Genomic DNA, 22,607 nt, shown 5'->3' with positions numbered 1-22,607 from the left:
TTTTTTTTTTTTTAATAGTTTTATTGTTATTTGCCTTTTTTTCTGACTCTTTGCAGCTCTCAAATGGGCGTCGCAGACTCCCTTCTAAAAAATAAATTGTTATTGTAATTTTTATTACTGATCCTTCTATTCAGGCCCTCTCCTATTTATATTCCAGTCTCTTATTCAAATAAATACATGGTTGCTAGGGTAATTTGGACCCTAATTACCAGATTGCTTAAGATACAAATTGAAGAGCTGCTGAATAAAATGTGGATTAACTCAAAAACCACTAATAAAAAATGGAAAATTGCTAATTGTCTCATATCATCACTCTCTACATCATGCTAAATGTTCTCTCAAAGGTGAACAACCCCTTTAAGCAATGACCAGCTTTTCACAAACTACAGGTATCGGACATGTTATTCAGAATGCTCAGGACCTGGTATTTTCCAGATAACGGATCTCTCCGTAGTTTGGATATTCATACATTAAGTCTGCTAAAAAATCATATAAACATTAAATAAACTCAACAGGCTGGTTTTGCTTCCAATAAGAATTATATCTTGGGATCAAGTACAAGGTACTGTTCTATTATTACAGAGAAGAAGGAAATAATTTTAAATTGGATTATTTGATTAAAATGGAATCTATGGGAGTCAGCCTTTCTGTAATTCTGCGAATTATGGAGAATGGTCCGGGTAGCAAATGCTGACACAGGACAGTTTTAGACGTGTTCTGGTGCTGCTTTTCTGGGAAACATAAAAAAACAGCACTTTAATTACCCCATATTGCCCCATGTGCTATTCGCTAAAAACATTATGCATTTTCATACACCAAAAAAAAAAAAACCACAATGAACTGGAGAAACCAAACAAACTCCTTTAAAATGTGCCCAGGAAAGAATTAAAGGAGCACTCCCGAGTGGTTGAATTAACTTACCTGACACCCCGGGCTGGTGCTTGTATCAGCAGAAAACTGCAACTGCCCGGGGTTCTGCCAGGGAACACCACAAGTTATCCTCTTAGCTTTTCAAATTTCTTGGGACAGACGCATGTGCAGTAGAACGAAATAGCTGGCTTTTTTAGTTTACGTTTGGCTTTTTGCTTTACTGCTCATGCATAGACGAAAACTGAAATATGAAGAAAGAAGAAGATCACTCCGTGGTGCTCGCTGGAATAATCCTGGGCCAGTGCAGTTATCTGCGGATAGAACTGGCCCGAAGTGTCGGGTAAGAAAATACAATCACTCGGGGTGCATAACTTTTTGCCCCCCAAAGTATAAAAAAAAAAAACCTTTCCTTCTCCTTTAAATGTGGTCTACATTTTTTCCCTCTGAAACTACAAGTTGAATTTAGATTTTCTAATAGCATTTTCCTTTAGGTCCATTGAAGGGGATACTGCCTCAGATACCTAAACTGTCACTTAGGCATACAAGCTTTATGATCTTCCAAAGGACTCATAGTACCAGATGCTCTCACAAGAAGCCAAAAGGGTAGGGTCCACTGTGTGACATTTGCTGGGCATTTTGACATTAAGGGCAACGGATTTCAGCTCATATCGATATCAGACAAAATCAGGAGGCCTCCATACACCCACAAAAATCATATGAAACTTATTGTGTACCTTTACTCTGCAGAAAAAAGTACATTACAAATTACAACAGTAATGAATGCATTTATTAATGCTAGCTGAAATGAGATCACAGGCAAAATCAGCCACATGTTGATCAGCAAACTTGAAAATCCAATTGGGGCAAGGACCGTATTAGCAACTTCATTGAATGAGTGAATCTTTCAACGTATGGTCATCTTAAGTTAGGGTATTGGAAAACAGTTCGGGAGAATTATTTACCTAATGGTTTGAGAAGCCAACAGAATAACCGAAATAAGTTTCACCTTTGAACCATATAGCCAACCTATCTACTTGTACAGTTTTTTTTTTTTACTAGGCATGCTCTCTGCGGTTATAGTAAGTAAACATAAATATCTCCGGAAGGCTGAATATTAGAAGAAACATTTTCTAGAATACAATAACTTTTAATCGTAGTTAAATTAAAAGCAGCAAAATTAACTGTAAATGTTTCACTGTATGCAGCAATCATTAACTAGAAGTTTCTCCTTCAGTACATACATCAGCAAGGGTATTATATGGCCCCATGCAGGGTCAGAGAAAAGTAGAACATTCAGGAATTTCCACAGATAAGCTTACACATGGTGCCTACATTTCATGCACCAGACCATGACTAAACTAATAAAGGTACCTGAAATTTCATAGTAGATTGGAATGTTTTACTATGAACTTTGGCAAGCACTTTATTATTCATGTCCTCATTAAGACATTCAGTACCAATAGATCATTCAATTTAAATTTCTGGTATACATAATCCAATAGGATTTCTGCATCTGTGCTGCAGACTAACATTTCCAACAGATTTCCTTACCTATGTGCTGAGAAATTGTGGTAATAAAAAAGAACCTAACTAAAAGCACTGCAGATGATGAGGATACTGCTGTTTACAAGCAATAAAATGAAGGCATTCAGTCTCAGGGGTTATTTATCAAAGTCCGAATTTATCTCAATATTTTCTGGTACAAACTCCGATCAAATCGGCTCGGGTTTTTTGCGCTTATTATCACTGGGACTTCTCCCATTGACTTATATGTAACCTTGACAGGTCTAAAGGTGGCCATAGATGCAAAGATCCGCTCGTTTGGCGATGTTGCCAAACGAGCGGATCTTCCCCGATATGCCATTAACAGGCATGGCTATATCGGGGGTAATCTGATTGTTCGGTCGTATGGCCGAACGATCAGATTACGATGTGCCATGGGCTCCGGCGGGATCGGTCAGGTCAAAATCAAACCTGACCGATCGACCGATCTCCGCCGGACGAAAGATGTCGGCACACGCCACACACGATCTGAAAATCGTACGAATCCTCGATTCGTACGCTCGGATCTGTGTGTCGTGTCTATGGCCACCTTAAAATGCCGGATTTTCAGATTCAGACTTTTCCATCCTCGAGGTTTAATAAATTCCAAAGCATTCTTAATTTTTTAAGTCTGATTTTATATAAAAGAAATAAAAAAATCACAAACTTGTTCGTGATTTTAGAGTTTAATAAATAACCCCCTCAATGTTTTGTACACACTCCATACCATAGACCAGTTTTTTCATATAACAATACATTGCTGGACTTATCTGCAATAAACCACAGTATGGAAATATATAATATACAGGTATGGGACCTATTATGTGAAATGCTTGGGGGACCTGGGGCTTTTCAGATGTGTTTTTCCATAATTAAGGACACTAAAAGCCATTTAAACATTACATTTATCCAACAGGATTGTTTTACACCAATATAATTTATGCAAACGTAAGTTAAAATACAAGGTTCTGCTTTATTATTACAGAGAAAAGGGAAAAATACATTGCGAAATGCACTCTAAGAGACATGGCCTTCACGTAATTTGGAGCTTTCTGGATTTGATTTATCCCAATCCCATATCTGCACTTAGAGTCCATTAAGCAGTAAAATTCACAGCCTTTTGCAATACCTGTTAAACTTGGATTTAGTGGAAAAAATAATTAAATACTATTTAATAATATTGTAAATATTAGTTGCTTTTCATTCTTACCTATAAGAATCTTGTGGTTCAAGGCCATGACTTTAATCAGACAAGGTGCATGTTCCCCATTTAAATATTGTTTTAAACAGAAGCCATATCTACTGGAAAAAATTTTTTTTACAATGGCATCATAGCACCAATGCATTAAACAGGGGCCAGGCAAAGTGTGATTGGAGTCAGAAACAAAAGTGCATAGTTTTAAAATCCCTGAAATGTTGTAATTAAAGTATATTTTGTATATAATGTATATGACTTTTTGTTTTAATTAATAATAAAGACAATGCAGGGGATGCAGTCCCTAAAGAACCTATTGGGGGTAATCTACTAAAAGACATCGGGGTATAAAAGACACAATGGGGGTTATTTACCCACATTCAAAATTTTGCCACAAATCAAAAAATCATGCTTTCAAAAATTCAGATGTAGGAAATTTAAGCAGAAAAATTATGTAAACCTTGAATGTAAAAGAAAACTTTATGTAGAAGTCATTGGGAGCTGTCTATAGCAAATGTAAAACTTTTTTTAATGCAAGGTTTTTCAATTTTCCGACCTATTGAATACCATAGAGGAGAAATTCAAGGTATCGAAATTTTACTTGACAATTTTATTTATAATAAAAAAATAATAATTATATTCAGATTTTTCAATAAACATTTGCGTTTGATAAAAATTTTAGTTTTTTGTTCTAAACAGAAAAAAATTTAACATTTCACCAATTTAAATTTGGATATAGGTTTTCCTTTTTGCCTTTATTCAGTAAACCATCAGCAGGTAGCGTTTACAAGTCACATATTTAAAGTTAATATTTGATTACCATACAAAACCATAACAAAAACTTATATTATTACTAAAATTATATTATATTATTATAAACTAAAATCATAACTGAAGCACTAGGAAAGTCTTGCTTAATTGACTACATACACAGCTGAAACATAGCAGTCATAAGCAGAAGAAGTAAAGTCCTAGTACACACCAAATCCTCAAATAAAATTCCTAAATTCATCCCTGAGAATAATGAAATAATATATAATTTCAAACAAACCACAATATATATTTAAATGAATGGAGTTGTAACTAAAGTTATCTGTGAACGTGACTTGATAGCAGTATCAAGATATGTTGTATAAAACCTGAAAAAAAAACCAATTAAAATTCTAATAAATCTGGTATGTTCAGCTATATTCTCCTTTGCCAGGTTGAATCAATCCTTGAGCCACTCAACAAAAAAATATAACTGAACAAACAAGAGGGTACCTTCTAGTAGTGTTCAGGAAAAAAATAAAATGTAATTATAGCATAAATGCATCAGCCTGCATAGTTATATATCCTGGTAGTCAATCAACATATTACTTTTTGCCAACACAGTAGTCAGATCATTCTTTGGGATATAATAACAGAAAATAATCTCCTAACCGAATTTTGGTGCTATTCTCTTGCAGCTAGGGATGCACCGAATCCACTATTTGGGATTCGCCCGAATTCCCAAATCCTTGCTGAAAGATTCGGCCAAATACCGAAAGAAAAAACATATGATAGGCCAAATCTGACAAAAACATATTGCACTGCAACCCATACTGTATGTAACTTTAATTTTTAATTCAAGTGCAATAATATTTCAACTAAACATCACCCAACAATGGCAGAGCCTTTATATTAATAAGATTAAGTATTTACATATCAGTTTTGAAGATAGAGATTATATGACAGGTTTATCTCTCTGCATTGATGGTTCTTATATTTGAATTTGGGATAAGTCAACTCAACTGCAGCTAAGAATTTCCTACCATGCTGGCATGCTTCTTCATAGATCTACTAATTCTGCCACCTGCTAGTTTGTTCAGTAGTCAGAATAGCAAATGACACAAACTGATCTCCATAACATTTAAATTATATAAACAACTTAAAAACCATTGGAAATGTTACACAGGATTTATAATTAAGGTAATGGCAACATTTTAATTTGGGGTATATAACCATTTCAGTCAATACAAACAGGCCTGCCACATTTGTCAGGGAGCCCCTCAAGAAGCCAATAAACTTTCAAATAAGATGTGAACTTGGGTAGAAGGGGCTGAATTGTTTGTTGTATATAAGATGTGGCCACCTTATGGACACACAGGTTGTTGGCTCTGGTTGTTCTCGGCCTGTGTATTTTCGCAAATTGAGAGAAGCAGATCTGCTTAGTGCCCCTGCTCCATTGATTTGAATCCAATCAACATGTGTGCGGTTGCATACAGCAGAGCGGAGGTCAGTGTTTGGGCCTCAGCCTGTGTGTAACTTTGGAAAGCGGAAGTGAGGTATATGTTTTCCCACAGGCACATTGTCACCCACAGTTAATCTGCAAGGTTAAGCTGTTCCATGTGCCAATATCTTATAATTAGAATTTATTTTTTCAAAAGAAAAAAAATAATCAGTTTTTGAATGCAAGACCCCATTAAAAAAAACATGCATGTGCCATTATTTTTATTACATTTATTTAAAATGCATCAACATATTCAGCAGTGTTGTGAATAAAGTTACTTGTCTACTCAATAACTCAGCAATATAATGAACGCAAGTAACCAACACAAAGCAATGTCAGGCACAACATTCTAGTATTCACAAAGACAAGTGTAGACATTTTACCCACATTAATATATGTGTTAAACGATTGTGATCATTGTTTTTCTTTTAAACCAAAGGGGATTATTTATCAAAATCTGATTTTATCTGATGTTTCAAATTAAAAAAAAAGTCCAACCAGACAAAAATCCACAATTTACCCATATTTATCCTTAAAAAAAAAAAAAAAAAAAAAACACGGAAAGAATTGGATTGTCATGCAAAAAAAACGTAATTTTTCGGATTTGATACCAGAAAAGTCCAATTTTTTTGAGAAATCGACGGAAAAGCCTGAAATGTTCGGATTCTCGTATGAAAACCAGCACAGACCATAATTGGGGATGCGCCAAATCCAGGATCTGGTTCGGGATTCTGCCGAATCGAATCCTAATTTGCATATGTAAATTAGGATTTGGTATTCAGCCAAATCTTTCACCAAGGATTCTGGGGTTCGGCGAATCCAAAATAGTGGATTCGGTGCATCCTTAACCATAATATATACCATAATATATTCTCTGCTATTGACTTCTACAGGATCTCGACAAGTTAGAGACGTATTATAAATCTCGAGGCTTTTTTCCACTAAAAATTCAGATTTTATAGTAAATAATATTTTTTTTTCCAGTTTTTAGCATTCAGACTTAAATAAATAACCCTCTAAATGTAGGTCCGTTGTATACTGTAGTTTGTTCACGGCTTTGTGAATACAACATGCTATAACGTGCTGTATGTCATTTAAAGCACATGAGGATACCACAACAGTGAATATTCTATACAAATATTCAAACATCCAGCAAATTGGAACACGCTTATTTCCATAGATTTGTAATAAAGTCAATGGCAATTGTCAGCATAAAGCCTTAGGATGCTGTTACAGATTAGATTAGTGTCAACCACAACAACAGATGAAGCCAAAACAATATATACTAGAAATGTTTAACATAGTCTGTCAGAATATACTAAATTCATGTCACTGGCAAGAGAGGATTCCCCAAAATAATTGCATAGATTTACAAATTTAAGATCAAAAAACAATTAGTGAGAACATTCACTAAGACTTCCAAATATAAAACACCAAAGAGCAACCATTTGTATCTATGCCATTAAAAAAAACTACATAAACAAAAAAAAGAAAAAAGATGTTGACACAAAGACTAAAGCACAGATTACCTTTGTGGATTAGCAGATGTTCCAAAACTACAACTCCCAGAATTCCAGTAAAAGGACAGGCATAACAACAAGGGAGGGAAGGGGGGTTTGCAAGAGTAAAGCTTTTTTCCACTCAAGCGCAAACTGCTGGAAGTTATGAAACACCTGGAGGGCCCTATCTCGCACTAACAGATAAAGAAGGTGAGCAGAAAGTAAATAGACTCGACACATGGGGCGGGAAGAACAAGATGGTGGAGATGGTGGAGAAAGAACTGCAAATAAAGAGCTAAACAAACACCCAGAGGTGACCACGGGAAATGGAAAGCTCAGATTTTCAGGAGAAAGAAACAAGCCCTACTGTGTATAGGAACGAGCTCAAATTCAATTCAATACGGAACGTGCGTAGAGCTGTTGTTAAATCACAGCAATACAACACTTACAATAAAACAAAATATGACTTATCTGTGGCCCTCCGCTCCCAGCATCCTGCGTCAGCCAGGTAGTACTTTCCCTACACTACAAGCAATAAGATAACAAATGGAAGTCTGGAAATAACCCGCCTCCCACCAGCGCCTATACGAATACAAGCAGTCCTAAATAGGGAAAGTACGAAAAGCGTTTCTATCAACAAACAGCGAATTGCCTCCCATGACTGTTTACTCACTGGTTCTCCGGGGCTCCCATTTGTCGTCTTGCTTAATTGTGATAAAAATCCCGTCACCCGACTGCGTAAATCTCCTCCAGCCGCTTATCCCGAATTCTCACACCTCCCCCGTGCGCGCGATAGAAGCTCCATGCACTGCGCCGCCGCCGGCGCCACGCCACACAACTAGAGGCCCGCTGGGACACGCACGCGTTGACGTCATTCACGCCGTCTCAAAACAAAAATTAACCTTGTCAGTGCTGTCTAGATAGAAAGTATTAGGTCGAGGTGGCAAAAACGTCTTCAAGGCTCCACCTCCTACTAACACTGTAATACCTACTATATTTTACAGGACAAGGTTGTACATCTCGATGGCTAAAGGTGGCCATAGACGCAAAGATCCGCTCGTTTAGCGACATCACCAAACGAGCAGATATTTCCCCGATATGCCTATAACGGGCATGGCTATATCGGGGTAATCTGAACATTCTGCCTATGGTCGAACGATCGGATTACGATGAGAGCACAATGGGCTCCGGCGGGACAGTCGGGACGAAATCAAATCTGTCCGATTGACCAAACGACCGATCTCCGCCGGACGAGAAATGTCGGGACTCTCCACACACGGTCCGAAAATCGTACGAATTCTCAATCGGATCTTTGCGTCTATGGCCACCTTTAGAGGGTGCCACTCGCCACAATTGTTATTGGCTGAAATACAATACGAGAGAGATGTTTCAACGTATGGTGTTTATATTGAAGCATTGTGGGTAGCTCTTCAGCTTCGTTTTGACCTTTCTCACTCAGATTTACTATGGGCGAAGTGAATAACGCTAGCGAAAATAGGCCATTTTGTTACTTCACCGATTTACTTACGGGCGCAGTCATAACTTCGCTAGCGAAGGAGATAGACTCTAGCGGTAATTCGCTCCCTTACGCCTGGCAAAGATGCGCTCTGGCGACGTAACTACGCAAATTCACTAAGGTGCGGATTTTACTGAACGTTACCTCTTGTGCCAGACTTGCTTTCGCCACCTAAGACCAGGCGAAGTGCAATAGAGTAGATAGGACTTCCTCAAAAGATAGTTAAAAATTTTTCTAAGTCCCAAAAAATGCTGGTGACTTTTAATTTTTCAGGGTGATAGGCTTCCCCTCTACATTTCCTAACATATGGCACATAAACTATACACTGGGATCATGTGTAGGGCATTATAACAACTCTGTTTTATTTTATTAACGTTTCCTGGGATTATCTAGTGTAATGTATTGGCTGCAACAAAAACATCCATTGAACTTTAACTTCCCACCGTATGCAAATTAGGCAACGTTAGCGCAACTTCGATTCACTTGCCACAGTAACGCTAGTGCAACTTCGCCAGCGTTCGGCTCACTGGACGCAACTTTGGATTTTAGTGAATTAGCTTTGTACTGGCGAATATACGCCTGGCGAAGTGTTGCGATGTGAGCAAAGCCGTCGCTGGTGAATTTTTGATGGCATTCCCCTACCACAGAGCTCAATATCTACCTCAGGTGCTGCACTGCAATATTTGTGTAGTTATTTTTGCTAAATATTAGTTTACTGTGAAGCGCTGTACATTTAAAACGTGTTAAAACTGTTACCAATCTATAAAAAATAAAAGATTTCAAAAACAGGAAACTGACTATGGTATGAACAAAGCCAATTTTGGCCTAGATTTTCTTATACCCTTATACACTAAAACTAGTATTTATCGGGAAAGGGATTTGTTCCTATACAATGCAATGAAAACTGTCCAATATGAGCGTTTTTACGAAGAGTAAAAGATTTTATTATCTGCAATCCCAATATCCAGAAAGCTCTGACAGGAAGGCTATCTCCCACAGAGTCGTATAACCAATTTTTTTTGTCAATGATTTTTTCTGTTACAATAAAACAGTACCTTGTATTTGATAAGCAGCATGGATCCATATTGGTGGCAAAACAATCCAAACTTAACTTACCCACTCCATTGAAAGGTATATATAGAATCTTCCGCCAAAATACTTTGATATCCATGGGAAGCACTGGAGCAGAGAGCATGACAGGGGGCTTCAGGCCGATACAGGGATGGGGCAAGCATGGTCAAGATCCCCCTTTGGATGCACTGGATCACCTCTCTAGATTCTATAGCTGTATTGAAACTGTCATTCTAAAATGAGTATAACAAATGTATATCTATATACCATTATAAAAATGTAATTAAAAATAGTATACATATGCAATTTAACCTGCCAATTATAAATACTGTGTGTGAATTAATGTAGTTTGTATTAACCAAAATCTAAGAATAGCAGGGAATATCCATTATTACTGATAGTTATTATTAATGCACTTTATGAACCAAAGGGCAAGCTCAGATTGTAGTAGACCCGCAGGAAATACAGCTGTTTTCCTTTCTAGCGCAATTAATTATTTCCTCTGTGTATAAAACGGAATATATTAGCCAATTTGGAACATGTAGAGGATTTCCTGCAGTACTTCTCTTATTTCCTCCGAACAGTATATTAGTCACAGCAGTAGTGCAAGCCTCATTGCAAGAGGCTTATTTATTATAGGTTGGATTTTTTTTTTCAAAAGTTCTGATTTAAAAAAAGTAAGAACAAAAAAAAGCTCTGAACAATCTAACAAAAAAATACGAAGACCTCAAGAAATCCATTTACTAACAATCAAATTGTGATTTTTTTTCCACGGATCACAAAAAAATTGCGGTTTTCCTATATTTCTAAAAAGCTCTAAAAATGTGAGATTAATTAAGTGAAAAAACTTTAGAGGTTTTCAGATTTTTTTTGTAGGTATGAATTATTAGAAAAACTAAAATTTTTAGAGTTTTGGAAATATTCAGATTTTTTTGCCAGATAGTTCAGCACTTTTTTCATTCATACTAGAATCTGAAGGCCTTTAATACTTAAAAATTTGTGGTTTTCCTGTATTTATAAAAAGCTCTATAAAACAGTAACATCAAAAAATTAAAGTGTTTTAAAGTAATATAAATATAATGCAGTGTTGTCCAGCACTGGTACAATGGCTGTGTTTGCTTTAGAAATGTTACTTTTGTTTATATAAATAAGCTGCCATATAGCAATGAGAGCAGCCATTCAAAGAAGAAAAGGCGCAGGTTGCACAGCAGATAATAGATAAGCTCTGTAGAACATAATGGTGTTATCTGTTATCCACTATTTAACCTGTGCCATATAGCCATTCAGACATTACTACACAGCAGCTTGTTTATATGAACTATAGTAGTGTTTCTGAAGCAAAAATATCAGTTTTACCAGTGCAGGGCAAAAGTACATGATATTTTCATTACTTTAAAACACATTAATTTTTTGGTGTTACTGTTCCTTTAAGTGTAAAAAACCTCTAAAGGAAAACTTTACCAAGTAAAAGTTGTCGAGGTGCTATAGAAGTCAGTGGTAGCAGCACTGATCCTATAGGACCATTTTTAATCCAATCAGAATTGTTATAGCTTTTTGTATTTTTTTTTTGTACAAATTGTCAGAAAATCTCAAAGATATATAAAAAAAAATTCTGTTTGAAAATGCATCACCCAATTACTTGTGCTGATTGAAAGCTATAGCACATACACAAAGTTATGGTAAAAATAGCAAATTACTTGAAATGGTAACATTGACACTGTTTTATAATATTTCAATGAATGTCCCCTTTATAGCTGTAAGGGAGAATTACCTTCCGCATCCACGCCGACGCTGCTCTGTTATTCAAGATGGCGGCACCCAGTCCTTCCACGAGGTTCTTCCCAAGCGCAGCACTGTGACGCCAGCGTTTTCGCCGGCGTCAGAATGGACGCCAGCGCCTGAATGGACGCCAGCGTCGGAACACCTGCGCAATAACGCCAGCGCAGTGACGTCATCACGTCCATCTTTTGGCGCCAAAGGAGGCCTATTTAAGGAGCCTAAAGGTCTCCAAACATCGCCCAATGATAGGTTGTACTTCGTGTGTTCCTGGGTGTGCTAGTGTGTATTGATTCCTGTTCTTGATCTTGACCCATTGCCTGTTTATCGTTATTGAACTCTTGCCGCCTGTACTGACCTATTTGCCTGGACTTTGACCATTCTTTTGCCTAATCCTATTGTACCGCGAACTGTGCTGGACTTCAGCTTCCTCTTGGGTTCGCTACTCCAGTTTGAGCCTTCGGGCCCTTACAATAGCTGGGCGAGCCTTTGACAGAAAGCAAGTAAGCAGTATTTAATAGTTAATATAAAGCATTTTGCAGAAAGAAGACCCAGTATTTTGTGATAAACATTGTCTTTTGTGTCATGTTTTTACAGACAGTTGCATCTAATTAGCTCTGTAGTTTTTATTGCCAAGAAAGTCTTTAGAATACACAATTTCAGTAGCATTTTATTATTTTGTTTGCATTAACGATTATCTTTATTGGACCAAATGCATCTGAATAAGAATTCAACCACACCTATGTTTTTCAAGCTCAAAAAGACAACAAAAATGCACTTCAAATTCATGATTACTTTCCACAAAGTTGACTTTATTTTACATGGGCAACTCAAGGCAAGACAGAGCACTAATTCATTACTAATAACAGGGTGTTTAGCCAGAGGCCAAAATGTCAAGAAAAACCAGACCAATTGGTGACCTACAGGAAGTATGGCAACCCAACCCCACCCTCACTAAACAGTTGACTTGCAAGTCGTGCATTCACAAGCAAATGCCAGAATAAGCAGGAGTGAATTTTAATGAAAGCTTTGGGAGGCTAAGTCTTCTCAACCAAGTCTTAATGAATTTACCTGCAACAAAGGTATTAAAAAGGAAGTTGATACTGTATGTCCCTTACCATGTGTTTATAACACATTAAATTTACTCTATGCAAGTCATGCATTCACAAGCAAATGCCAGGATAACCAGGGGTACATTTTAATGAAGGCATAGGGAGGCTAAACCTTCTCAAACTAACCTTAATGAATTGCCCTGCAACAAAGGTATTAAAAACGAAGCTGACACTGCATGTTCCTTAACATGTGTTTATAATACATGAACTTGACACTGTTTGAATGCTACCATGTGTTCTGGGGCCATTATACATGGACTTGGAACGGTATTTACCCCACCATGTGTTCTGGGACTTGTGAAATTGGCTCTGTGATATATTTTGGGATATATATGAAACCTGTACTGCATTTATCACTGCTCTGTATTCTGCATCAAATTGGGATAGTATGAAAGAATCAAATAACCAAATAAAGGTCCACTTCATGTATTGCGAAAAAGAAAATAACTGATTACAAATAGGTAATTGGTGCATTCAAAATAATATGAATTACATTGTAATCATGTGCCAATAATTTATGTCACATTAGATCTGTTGTAACATAAGACAAATACATATGGCAAAGAAATTAAAAGTTTAAAATGCAGTGTAAATAGGAGTGACACTCAACATCAGCTTTAGGACACATCAAACTGTCACATCAAACTGACAATTTGTTTTATGTTTATTAAAGGGCAGGGTTGCTCTTGTCGAGTTTTAATGGGCAAAAAAAAAATCCGAATTTTTTATAGGAAAAAAAATCTTTCTTAAAGGGATACTGTCATGGGAAAAAATTTTTTTTCAAAATGAATCTGTTAATAGTGCTGCTCCAGCAGAATTCTGCACTGAAATCCATTTCTCAAAAGAGCAAACAGATTTTTTTATATTCGATTTTGAAATCTGACATGGGGCTAGACATATTGTCAATTTCCCTACTGTCGCTGGTCATGTGACTTGTGCTCTGATAAACTTCAGTCACTCTTTACTGCTGTACTGCAAGTTGGAGTGATATCACCCCCTCCCTTTTTCCCCCTCAGCAGCCAAACAAAAGAACAATGGGAAGGTAACCAGATAGCAGCTCCCTAACACAAGATAACAGCTGCCTGGTAGATCTAAGAACAACACTCAATAGTAAAAACCCATGTCCCACTGAGACACATTCAGTTACATTGAGAAGGAAAAACAGCAGCCTGCCAGAAAGCATTTCTCTCCTAAAGTGCAGGCACAAGTCACATGACTGGGGGCAGCTGGGAAATTGACAAAATGTCTAGCCCCATGTCAGATTTCAAGATTGAATATAAAAAAATCTGTTTGTTCTTTTGAGAAATGGATTTCAGTACAGAATTCTGCTGGAGTAGCACTATTAACTGGTGCGTTTAGAAAAAAATATGTTTTCCGATGACAGGATCCCTTTAACTTAAAAAGATTTATCATGCCTGGAAGCTGCTAAAAAAATTGATCAGACATATAGGGGCAGATTTATCAAGGGTCGAATTTCGAAGTGGAAAATGGCATTGAGAGGAGGCAAGTGACGGCAGATCGGGCGTTTGGTGTTTCTTGTGCACCACAGCAGCAGCTTCCACTCACTCCGGGGTGCCATCACAGCAGCTGCCTGGCAGGGGGCACTTGCGTGTCTTCCTGCCCTGTGGATTGTAAATCCCCCTCCCTCTCTATTCCTTGCCGCCGCAGAGTTGCTGGTAGGAAGGACCAGCCGGCGCTGTTAGATTTGTACTGCCGCATCCCATTCTTCTGCAAACAGCAAAGTCAAGTAGAAATCAGCCGGCACCAGATATCGCCATTATTCTAAACCTGCGCCAAAACACGAGCCGGCTGCACAAATAAGTGGTAGTTGTTGACATCGCTGTTTAATTCAATAATTTTTTTTGTTGGAGCACGCGTGTATTTCCCCCCCCAGTAATTCCTTAAAACTGTTTGTGCCGTTTCTCTGTTTTTGAAGCAGCGCTGGTGCTGGTGCAGAAGAATGGGATGCGGCAGTACAAATCTAACAGCGCCGGCTGCGCCTTCCTACCAGCGACTCTGTGGCGGCAAGGAATAGATAGATAGATAGATAGAGGGAGGGGGGATTTACAATCCACAGGGCAGGAAGACACGCAAGTGCCCCCCGCCAGGCAGCTGTTGTGATGGCACCCCGGAGTGAGTGGAAGCTGCTGCTGCTGTGGTGCACAAGAAACCCCAAACGCCCGATCCACCGTCATTCGCCTCCTCTCATTCCATTCTGTCACTTGCTTCACAATCTGTCCATAGCCAGGGAGGAGCAATCCAGTGCCGCAAGATGGATGGTCGCCGTGTCGCCTTTTCTGAAGAGGAGCGGAAGTGGAGTTTATTTTATTTCTTAATAAAGACTTTGCATTTTTAAAGTTTTATTTGCCTTGGTGGTTTTTTTTTTTTTTGATGTATACTAACGAATTTTTTGAAATTTTTTTTTGATGTTACTGGTCCTTTAAACAAGGATTGATTGCTTAGATCCGCCTCCAAACCCAAACCATGTTGCTGAAGAGATCAGTTGCACTCTGATTGGATGTATGTGGTTTGTAGCTTGTCCAATCAGAGCACAGCTGAGTTTACAGACAGTAAAATGTACCAACCAGGTACAGAGTAGGCGTGGCTGGGAAAACTTTACCGACTGAAGGCAGCATGGGAAGACTGATATGAAGCAGTTGGGTGGAACCAGGGCTGCCATCAGAAATCACGGGGCCCCGCACAACAAAATTTTCTGGGCCCCCCTTCCCTAAGTATGAAGGCCACACAAGACACAGGCATTAAAACATTAAGTGCCCCCCTACAAGTTAAAAAAATAACTTTGGTGCCCAGGCCCCTCCTACAAGTTTTGGTGTCAGGTGGTGGTTAAAGAAAAAAAACATTTGTGGCCAGGGCCCCCACACATTTAAAAAATAAACAATGAGCCAGGGCCTCCACACATTAAAAAAAAAAACAATTAGCCAGGCCCCCACACATTTTAAAAATAAACAATGAGCCAGGGCCCCCACACATTTAAAAAAAAAAAAAATAGCCAGGGCCACCACACTTTTTTTAAATAAACAACAATTAGCCAGGGCCCCACACATCTTTAAAAAAACTAGCAAAGGGCCCCCACACATTAAAAAAAAAACAATTAGCCAGGGCCCCACACATTTAAAAAATAAACAATGAGCCAGGGCCCCCACACATTTAAAAAAAACAATTAGCCAGGCCCCCACACATTTTAAAAATAAACAATGAGCCAGGGCCCCCACACATTTAAAAAAAAAAATAAAAAAATTAGCCAGGGCCACCACACTTTTTTTTAAAAAACAACAATTAGCCAGGGCCCCCACACATCTTTAAAAAAAAACTTGCAAAGGGCCCCACACATTTAAAAAATAAACAATGAGCCAGGCCCCCACACATTTTAAAGATAAACAATGAGCCAGGGCCCCCACACATTTAAAAAAAAAAAATTAGCCACGGCCACCACACTTTTTTTTAAAAAACAACAATTAGCCAGGGCCCCCACGCATCTTTAAAAAAAACTAGCAAAGGGCCCCCACACATTTAAAAAAAAAACAATTAGCCGGGGCCCCCACACATTTAAAAAAAAAAATAGCAAAGGCCCCCCACACATTTAAAAAAAACTATTAGCCAGGGCCCCCATACATTTAAAAAAAACACACATTTAAAAAAAAAATAAAAAAAAAATAGCAAAGGCCCCCCACACATTTAAAAAAAACTATCAGCCAGGGCCCCCATACATTTAAAAAAAACACACATTTAAAAAAAAAATAGCAAAGGCCCCCCACACATTTAAAAAAAACTATCAGCCAGGGCCCCCATACATTTAAAAAAAATAAATAAACAATTGGTCAGGGCCCCCACAAGTTAAAAGAAAAAAAAACTGCCAGGGAGTTCAGATCCCGGTATCTTCAGTTTCCTGTGCTCTGATTCGCCAGTGAAATGTAAGTCCCGGTAAACCCGCATGGTGATTGGTTAAAGTAGAGGGGAGGTTCAAACTTCTCCCAACCAATCCGCATGTGGCTTTACCGGGACTTACATTTAATGGCGAATCAGAACACAAGAAGCCAGTCATCGGAGCTCTGATGCAGGGGCCCGGCTGTGCAAGTAAATGCAAGTAAGTGCAAGTAAATGCAGCACGGCCGGGCCCCCCTTAACTCCCCAAACCACCAGGGCCCGGGACAACAGTCCCCCCTGTACCCCCCTGATGGCGGCCCTGGGTGGAACATTCAGCTGGCCATGTTTGCAGCTTTCATTCAACTCACAGGTATTATATACAGCTGCTTCTCCACCAGCTTGAATAAGTATTAAAGATTTTTTTAGGTTTTTTTTTTTTTTTGCTCAGTTTCTTCTTGCTTTATACTAGTTTTTCTGACTTTTTTCATTGTTGTTTTCATGGAAACAGTCCTCTGTTATACCTTCCATTTTTCCTGAGGCTTTTATATGTAAATTAGCATTTAATTTCCCACTGAGTATATTGTGCCAGGACCCACTGTCTCCCACTGAGTATAATGTGCCAGGACCCACTGTCTGCCACTGAGTATAATGTGCCAGGACCCACTGTCTCCCACTGAGTATAATGTGCCAGGACCCACTGTCTCCCACTGAGTATAATGTCCCAGGACCCACTGTCTCCCTCTGAGTATAATGTGCCAGGATCCACTGTCTCCCACTGAGTATAATGTGGCAGGACCCACTGTCTACCACTGACTATAATGTGCCTGGACCCACTGTCTCTCACTGAGTATAATGTGGCAGGACCCACTGTCTCCCACTGAGTATAATGTGCCAGGACCCACTGTCTTCCATTGAGTATAATGTGCCAGGACCCACTGTCTTCCATTGATTATAATGTGCCAGGACCCACTGTCACCCACTGAGTATAATGTTCCAGGACCCACTGTCTCCCACTGTATAATGTGCCAGGACCCACTGTCTCCCACTGAGTATAATGTTCCAGGACCCACTGTCTCCCACTGAGTATAATGTGCCAGGACCCACTGTCTCCAATACACAATATATTTACTGTTACTGTTTAACCCAACCGGCATATAAGCTCTATTAGCCCACCCCTCTGGTGGGGTAAAACAAATTCGGGGTGACTGGTTCCCTTTAAATTACCAAGTATATGGTCAAATTTAGCCTCTCCAAACAAAAAAAATCACATCTCCGCCTATGTTCGACCCTTGATAAATCTGCCCCTAAGGGGTCTGTTTATATTTATTAAAGGGCAGGGTTGCTCATGTCGAGTTTTAATGGCCAAAAAAAAAATCAGAATTTTTATAGGAAAAAAAATCTTTCTTAACTTAAAAAGATTTATTATGCCCTACAGCTGCTTCTCCACCAGCTTGAATAAGTATTAAAGATTTTTTTAGGTTTTTTTTTTTTTTGCTCAGTTTCTTCTTGCTTTATACTAGTTTTTCTGACTTTTTTCATTGTTGTTTTCATGGAAACAGTCCTCTGTTATACCTTCCATTTTTCCTGAGGCTTTTATATGTAAATTAGCATTTAATTTCCCACTGAGTATATTGTGCCAGGACCCACTGTCTCCCACTGAGTATAATGTGCCAGGACCCACTGTCTGCCACTGAGTATAATGTGCCAGGACCCACTGTCTCCCACTGAGTATAATGTGCCAGGACCCACTGTCTCCCACTGAGTATAATGTCCCAGGACCCACTGTCTCCCTCTGAGTATAATGTGCCAGGATCCACTGTCTCCCACTGAGTATAATGTGGCAGGACCCACTGTCTACCACTGACTATAATGTGCCTGGACCCACTGTCTCTCACTGAGTATAATGTGGCAGGACCCACTGTCTCCCACTGAGTATAATGTGCCAGGACCCACTGTCTTCCATTGAGTATAATGTGCCAGGACCCACTGTCTTCCATTGATTATAATGTGCCAGGACCCACTGTCACCCACTGAGTATAATGTTCCAGGACCCACTGTCTCCCACTGTATAATGTGCCAGGACCCACTGTCTCCCACTGAGTATAATGTTCCAGGACCCACTGTCTCCCACTGAGTATAATGTGCCAGGACCCACTGTCTCCAATACACAATATATTTACTGTTACTGTTTAACCCAACCGGCATATAAGCTCTATTAGCCCACCCCTCTGGTGGGGTAAAACAAATTCGGGGTGACTGGTTCCCTTTAAATTACCAAGTATATGGTCAAATTTAGCCTCTCCAAACAAAAAAAATCACATCTCCGCCTATGTTCGACCCTTGATAAATCTGCCCCTAAGGGGTCTGTTTATATTTATTAAAGGGCAGGGTTGCTCATGTCGAGTTTTAATGGCCAAAAAAAAAATCAGAATTTTTATAGGAAAAAAAATCTTTCTTAACTTAAAAAGATTTATTATGCCCTGAAGCTGCTAAAAAATCGATCACGTTTCGTGTGTTTCCACACGTAATCATAGGCACAGGTTGCCTATGATTACATGTGGAAACACATGAAACGCGTCAGGACAAAACATGTTTGTGTAAATAAAGCAATTTGGATTTTACCGCTGGCTGGAGTCCCGTAGAGTGCGTGCCTTTCGTCCGGGGGTTGATGAGTTGAGGTCATGTAGAAGTCAATGGCAGATGTCCCTTTTACAATTGGAAGATATCACGATCTGCTCTGGGATTCGTATGATAATACGTAAAATTTGCCGTTGAGGTTTTCAGGCGATAATGTGAGTTTTTGAGTATACCCTTTGCATTTTTTCACAATTTTATCTAGATTTTATAGAGTATTTTCCAACACCAAATTTTTCTAATTATTTAATTGATAAATAAGGTCAAATTGTGGATGGCAGTTTGGTCAAAAATGTGGGTTTTAGTAAATAACCCTCTTAGTGAAGGTGGGATAGAAAGTAGATGGGAAAGTGGTATCAGAAGAGGCATGGGAAAAGCAGAAGTCACAGAACATAAGAAATGTGACCAGACATGACTGTGAATCTGGACCAGCTTTTAGATTATGAGCTGTTTATAATAATTGGGGTAAAAATTATAAGCATCCTTGCCCTTCCAAGTTCTAGCACATATTAAAAGTGAAGCTGCGCAGTTAGGGAGTAATTTACTAGATTTTTTCTGGTTGGAGTTTTTAATGGGAAAAACACAATTTTTTGGTAGAAATTTTTTTTTTTAAATAAAATGTATTAAACCCCAATGCTGTTAAAGTCAGAATTAAAAAAGTACTCCATCCGAGGTCTTGTAGATGTCAATGGCAGATGTCCCGTTTACAATTGGAATATATCATGATCTGTGCTGGGTTTCATACAATAATCTTGTTAATTTGTCATTTTCTGGCAATAATCCGAAAAAAAAATTAGTTTTTGGGCGACAAATCCTAAAATATAGAGTCTTTTTCTGCACCAGATTTTTTCAAGTAAATGTATTGATAAATACTGTAAAATGTGAGTTTGGTTGAAGTGGTTTTAAGAAAATAGTGAGAAATGTGCTGTTCGGTAGGGTCAGTGATCCTGACAATCAGATAATATTTTACCTGCAGGTTGGAAAGAGCTAGACCAGGAAACCCCAACCTTTTGAACCCATGAGCAACATTCAGAAGTAAAAGGAGTTGGAGAGTAGAGATGTCGCGAACTGTTCGCCGGCGAACTTGTTCGCGCGAACATCGGGTGTTCGCGCTCGCCGGAAGTTCGCGAACGTCGCGCGACGTTCGCCATTTTGGGTTCGCCATTGTTGGCGCTTTTTTTTGCCCTCTCACCCCAGACCAGCAGGTACATGGCAGCCAATCAGGAAGCTCTCCCCTGGACCACTCCCCTTCCCTATAAAAACCGAAGCCCTGCAGCGTTTTTTCACTCTGCCTGTGTGTGCTGAAGAGATAGTGTAGGGAGAGAGCTGCTGCCTGTTAGTGATTTCAGGGACAGTTGAAAGTTTGCTGGCTAGTAATCGTTTTGATACTGCTCTGTTATTGGAGGGACAGAAGTCTGCAGGGGTTTGAGGGACATTTAAGCTTAGGTAGCTTTGCTGGCTAGTAATCTACCTTCTACTGCAGTGCTCTGTATGTAGCTGCAGTGGGCAGCTGTCCTGCTTCTGATCTCATCTGCTGACTGCTGCAATAACAGTAGTCCTTGTAAGGACTGCTTTTATTTATTTTTTTTTTGTTTTACTACTACTACTACTACTACTATAAGAGCCCAGTGCTATTAGTCTAGCAGTGTTGGGGAGTGGGACTGGTGTGCTAATCTGCTGCTCCTAGTAGTTCAGCAGCACCAACTTTAATTTTTTTTTTTAATATTCATTTTTTTTTTATTTTACTTTTTTTTATTTTACTACCGCTGTAGTAGTGTATAAGTTGACCTTTTAGGCATTATTTGCCCTGTAGGCATTATTTGCACACTGTTTTCTTCAACCCGCCATCTAGCTGTGTGACCTTGTTCACATTCTGTCTAAATATCCATAATATTACCGTCTCCAGAAAAAACACCGGAGTGACTTTTTTCAAGCAGCCATAATATATTTTACGTAATCCGTATCCACCGCTGTAGTAGTGTATACGTTGACCTTGTAGGCATTGTTTGCCCAGTTTTTTTGGCCGCAGCCACTGAAGCACAGAGGCCAGAAAAAATATGCCATATAAATGCTGAAAATAGTAATTTTTTGCCATACGTTGACTCAACGTATATGGCAAAAAATGACTATTTTCAGCATTTATATGGCATATTTTTTCTGGCAACTGTGCTTCAGTGGCTGCGACCAAAAAAATGCATATTTTCTGCATTTATATGGCATAATTTTTCTGGCCTCTGTGCTTCAGTGGCTGCAACCAAAAAAATTTATATTTTCAGCATTTATATGGCATAATTTTTCTGGCAACTGTGCTTCAGTGGCTGCGTCCAAAAAAACTGGGCAAACAATGTCTACAAGGTCAACGTATGGCGAAAAATTACTATTTTCAGCATTTATATGGCATATTTTTTCTGGCAACTGTGCTTCAGTGGCTGCGTCCAAAAAAACTGGGCAAACAATGCCTACAAGGTCAACGTATGGCAGTTGTTTAAAGAGAACAGTAGATTACTAGCCAGCAAAGCTACCTAAGCTAAAATGTCCCTCAAATCCCTGCAGACTTCTGTCCCTCCAATACAGAGCAGTATCAAGCAGATTACTAGCCAGCAAGCTTACTATCATCTGTCCCTGAAATCACTAACAGCTCTCCCCCTACACTATCTCTTCCAAGCACACACAGGCAGATTTTTCAGATACATTTTTGCCCTTGATCCCCCTCTGGCATGCCACTGTCCAGGTCGTTGCACCCTTTAAACAACTTTAAAATCATTTTTCTGGCCAGAAATGTCTTTTCTAGATGTTAAAGTTCGCCTTCCCATTGAAGTCTATGGGGTTCGCGAACCGTTCGTGAACCGCTCGCATTTTTGCGCAAGTTCGCGAATATGTTCGCGAACTTTTTTTCCGACGTTCGCTACATCCCTATTGGAGAGCAACACAAGCATGAAAAATGTTCTTGGGTGCCAAATAAGTACTGTGATTGGCCATTTGGTAGCCCCTATGTGAATTGTCAACCTACATTTAGGGGCAGATTTACAAAATTCGAGTGAAGAATTCGAATGTAAAAAAATTCGAATTTCGAAGTATTTTTTGGGTACTTCGACCATCGAATTGGTTAAATTCGATCGATTCGAACGATTGAATTCGAACGATTCGAACTAAAAATCGTTCGACTATTCGACCATTCGATGATCGAAGTACTGTCTCTTTAAAAAATACTTCGACCACCTACTTCGGTAGATAAAACCTACCGAAGTCAATGTTA

At 38.9% G+C, this 22,607-nt stretch overlaps 1 protein-coding gene across 3 annotated transcripts in view; it reads right to left on the bottom strand.

Annotated features, from left to right (window-relative positions):
- Positions 1–8,208, bottom strand: part of bmpr1a.S (bone morphogenetic protein receptor type 1A S homeolog) — a 60,666-nt gene extending 52,458 nt beyond the window's left edge. The window contains exon 1 of one of the 3 annotated variants that reach the window (XM_041570413.1): positions 8,031–8,208. The gene's annotated coding sequence lies outside the window, so the exon portion shown is untranslated. 3 annotated transcript variants of the gene reach the window in all.
- Positions 8,209–22,607: the final 14,399 nt, after the last annotated feature.

This window comes from Xenopus laevis, chromosome 7S, assembly GCF_017654675.1.
Source record: "Xenopus laevis strain J_2021 chromosome 7S, Xenopus_laevis_v10.1, whole genome shotgun sequence".
Classification (NCBI taxonomy): domain Eukaryota; kingdom Metazoa; phylum Chordata; class Amphibia; order Anura; family Pipidae; genus Xenopus; species Xenopus laevis.
Note: the sequence above shows the minus strand (reverse complement) of the source record. Positions and strands in the feature narration are given on the sequence as shown.